The 4,429-nt window shown below is 46.9% G+C and overlaps 1 long non-coding RNA gene across 1 annotated transcript; it reads right to left on the bottom strand.

Annotated features, from left to right (window-relative positions):
- Window positions 1-129: 129 nt before the first annotated feature.
- Window positions 130-1,044, bottom strand: LOC125524148. The gene is made up of 2 exons (XR_007290568.1): window positions 952-1,044; window positions 130-878 (listed from the first exon to the last, which is right to left on the bottom strand). It is a non-coding gene; the product is annotated as an uncharacterized LOC125524148 (long non-coding RNA).
- Between the last annotated feature and the right edge of the window lie 3,385 nt (window positions 1,045-4,429).

The following is a 4,429-nucleotide window of genomic DNA, read 5'->3' as shown; positions in this document are numbered from 1 at the left end:
TGTCAGTTTGTAATGTTTGGATGATGAACCAGTCTGTTTTCTGAACATCAGTGTTGTAATGTTGTAATGTTAGCTATTGTGTTGTGTGTCAAACAATTCTGCAATTTGTTTATGCACTTTCTAGCAATGTTGAACCAGTCAAGTTGAACCAGTCTACTCTCACATATGCTTGCTGTCTTACATCAACAAGTTTACACAGACTGATAGCATGCAAAAGACCACACCAACTAGTTCAGTACATAGTAGTAGTACTTAAGTTACAAAATACCAAAACAAATGCATTGTAGCAAGCACTTCTCCAACTCATTCTTCATCTGCTGGAACATGTGTGGTTCTGCTAGACCCTTCTCCAAGTAGCAGCCACTTCAGTCCCTTTGTTTTTGTTTTCTTGTTTCTTGTTCCTCTTCTTCCTCTTGTTCCTCTCACTCTGACTTGTGTTTGTGCAGAAGAAGTACCTCTTCCAGCTCCTCTTCCTCTGCCTGGTGCTTGTGCAGAAGCACTAGCTCTTCCAGCTCCTCTTCCTCTGCCTTGTGCTTGTTCAGAACCAGCACCTCTTCCAGCTCCTCTTCCTCTGCCTGGTGCTTGTGCAGAAGCAGCAGCTCCTCTAACTCCTCTTCCTCTAGCTGCTATGTTGGCCCTGTGCTCAACTACAAATGCACTTTCCTTGGGAATTTGGTGTATCCTAGTAACAGGAATTCCTTGTGTTGTTCCCTATACAAAGAAACAACGGTAATGTCAGTTTTTCATGAAAATGCAATTTTAAGGAATAGAATATTGTGAAATTGTGGCACAAGTACCTCATGTGATAAAATATGTATCATGCTGTCTTCAACCTGTGTTGGGTCAAGACCTGGCCTCAAAGTTCTGTTCTGAATGTGCTGCACATCATACAAGAGCATGTCAGTTATTGTTATGTTCCTTTTGTTTTAGTAATTACTAATGTAAACTTACAGTTAGAATTATAGGGAAGTCAACATCTCCATTTTCATCAATAACCATCTTTGACTTCTTTTTCTTAGCTTGCTCCCTCATTTTCTCTATTTGCTCCCTCATTTTGTCAGTGGGCTTTCTCTTCCTTCCCCTCCTACTATGTGATTCTAGCTGCTCAGTTGCAACATTTTCTGTTCTGCCATGATCAGGTTGATCACTTTCAACATTATCTGTTCTGCCATGCTCACGTGGATCACTTCCAAAGTCCCCAGTCTGCTCATGTTGATCTTCCTCTTCTCTTAGTACAACAGCTTTCAACTTTGAGCAACCACTTCTGTTATGAACAGCTCCTTTGCAATAGCCACAGTGCATAATAGCCCCATGTCTACTGAGTTTAGTGCCATCTTATGTCTCCTCTAGTTGCTGCCTTCTGTTCTTTCTTCTCCTTCCAGCTCTTTTCTCATATAGTGGTGGCAATATAGGTAGTGCATCTACATGTGGCCACTCATCTTTCTCCCTTGTAGGATATACTTGAACTCCATAAGCTGACAAGTATGTTTACACAGAGTAGCAAGAAGACAGCATGGTTTCAGGTTTAATCCTTTCATGTCTACAACAGGCACAAGCATGGCTGCAAGGAATTCCAGTGAGTTGCCAGCGAGGGGTATATATAGGCACCTCATTGGTCCCGGTTGGTGACATGAGCCGGGACTAAAGGGGAGCCTTTGGTCCCGGTTCAAGCCACCAACCGGGACCAATGGTGGTGGGCCAGGAGCAAGGCCCACTGGTCCTGGTTCATCCCATCAACCGGGACCAAAAGGTCCAGATGAATCGGGACCAATGGCCCACGTGGCCCGGCCGGCCCCCTGGGCTCACGAACCGGGACCAATGCCCACATTGGTCCCGGTTCTGGACTGAACCGGGACTAATGGGCTGACCCGGCCTGGACCAAAGCCCTGTTTTCTACTAGTGTCTAGTGAAGATAGTTGCTCAAAATGCAATCGCTGCCATTATACTACACTTTGAAATACACCTACCTAGATTTAGGGTTCATTGGCAACTATCATATCCTCATAATTAACAACAAAAAAACTCCCTACACTGATGGTCTTATCATTCCGAAGCAATACATAACTAAGATCTAGAAAAAACGCCGGTGCGTGGACAGGATAATGGGCAAACCACACCGGCATGGCTTCCACCACGGATAGGCCGATCCACACCGGCATGGCTGCCACCGCGGCGGCGGCGAAACTGCGCAATGTCTCCCTAAACGGCAAGCACCGGACTCCATCGTCGACGGGGACGCCGGAGCACCGCGAAAATCACCGGAATCTCGAGGAATCTCGAGCGGAGATTAACCACATAGGGGAGGGGGAATGCAGGCAGGATTGTGAGCATGGGATGGAGCATTACCTTCAATCTGCGGGCACTCTGGTGAAGAAGCTTGGGTCCGGCGAGCCTCACCAACGGCCGCGAATGCCGTCGACTCTTCAGCCTCCACCGTCGCCTTCTCCTCTCGGCTTCTCCTCCAATCGACTGAACTGGTATGGATGATGGGTTGGGGGAGTAATGAAGTGGAGGGAGTAAATGGAACCGCAAGGGAAGGGGGCGAAGTAGCGAGACGTGATAGACGGCAACCGCAGTCGGGCGTGGCGTGCGGGCGCCACGGTAGTTCCACCGCACGCCCCGACTGGCAACCGTTGACCGCGGAGAGGAAACCGGCGTGTGGGCGAACTCTCTCACACGCCACACACACGAGTTGTCCTACGTGGCACACAAAATCAGCCATTTCGTGCCAAGATTCGTACAAAAATAAATGGACGGCGATGGAGGTGTGTGGGTGAGTTGGCTAACGCCCACACGTATGAGCGTTAGTGTTTCCAATTAACAATCACAGCTGTGGGATACGGTCTGCTTTAAGTAGCAATTAAGCTACGGCTAATCGCCGTCGTTAAGGTTAACGACGGTATCTGGCGGCGATCAGTATGCTCCAAGGTCCAAGCGGCTACGCGCACTGCAGCAAACGTCCAAGGCATCGGATACCTTCTTCCCGATCGATCGGCCCCCCACTTATATAAAATTCAGAGCCCGACTCCTGCTCTGCTGCTTTCATGTGTTTGTTCCGTCTCAGCAGCCTCTGCATCATGGCAGGCACGATCCTCTAGGATGATTGCTGCAGCCCGGTTTAACTATAGAGCCAGATATACTACCATGTCTCTGTTTTTTGTTTCTGCTTTTGAGAGTTCAGATCTATTCCGTATCAGACAAGCTAGATCTAGAATATGGGAGCATCATTAGCAACGAGCTTTGTTTAGCGGCGCTGTTCTTGATTTAACACAAACAAACACTCGCTGTACCTGTAGGATCTGCATAATTCCTCTGTCATCCGATAATTTGCTTTACTATATTCATACGTGGAGGGCGCCATGTCTAAACACATGCACAAAATTGGAGGACGGCTCGAGATCCGAGGCTAGTGTGCTGTACGTACGGAGGAATCGGCCCAAAGAGGCTAGGCGTGGGGATATGCCGTGTGTTCGGACCACGGTTAACTTATCCTCGGCGTTCTTTTGACGCGGGCAGCATGAAAAAGAGTATGATTGTAAGCATGTACATGATTTTCTTGGCACTAGATTTTGTTTCATGGTACCACTGAAACAATAAAGAATTCTTTTCAAGACATATTCAAGTGCAAGAAAAAAATTGCTTACAAAAATGTTGTGCAAACAAGGTTATCAGTCACCTTGGGGCTAGTGGCATATCGCATCTAACCTGGCCGCCACGGCCAGAGAGAGAGAGAGAGAGAGAGAGAGAGAGAGAGGGGGGGGGGGGGGAGGGGGGGGGGGGGGGGGCGATCATGCCATCAGCATCACCGGGGTTCTCTCACGTCCTCCGGCTGCTCCAGGGGCGACGAGGGAAGGAGAACCTTGGAATCTTGTCCCGTGTCCACCTAATGGTCTAGGTTTTTTCAATTATTGTCTTTTGCTGTTAATGATCTATGATTTTGAAACAGGGTGGTCCACCATGAAAAAAAATTGACTACAAATATGATATGTCACTGGCGGTTCTAGGATTTCAAACTTGGGTGTTCAAAATAAACAACAAAAGAAGTTGTTCCATGTAATATCTAAAATGTCTAAGTAGTAAGAACCTTTTTTTGGGCCATAGTGACAATAACTCTAATAGCTTAAGAAAATATTAAAAAATGAAGGTAATTACTGCACAATCAAATAATCTGTCTTGGTTAGGAAAAAGGCATCACAACAATATCCTTGCAGAAACATTCTCGTGTGGAAAGTGAAACAAAAACCAGTTTTCATGTAGCAACGGTAATAGGGCGTCAATGTGACAACGGTGCCGTATCAAAATCAGCGATGGTAATTGGACTTGAGAATCAGCAACAGGGAGCAAGCTGCTTGTATTGGCTAGTTTGGGTAACGAGTCTAAAGGAATCAAGGGAACGAGTGGTGAGTGTCGGCCTAATAAGTGTATTGGG

The sequence above is a fragment of the Triticum urartu genome, chromosome 7 (genome assembly GCF_003073215.2).
Source record: "Triticum urartu cultivar G1812 chromosome 7, Tu2.1, whole genome shotgun sequence".
Classification (NCBI taxonomy): Eukaryota; Viridiplantae; Streptophyta; class Magnoliopsida; order Poales; family Poaceae; genus Triticum; species Triticum urartu.
This window is presented reverse-complemented; position numbering and strand designations above follow the sequence as displayed.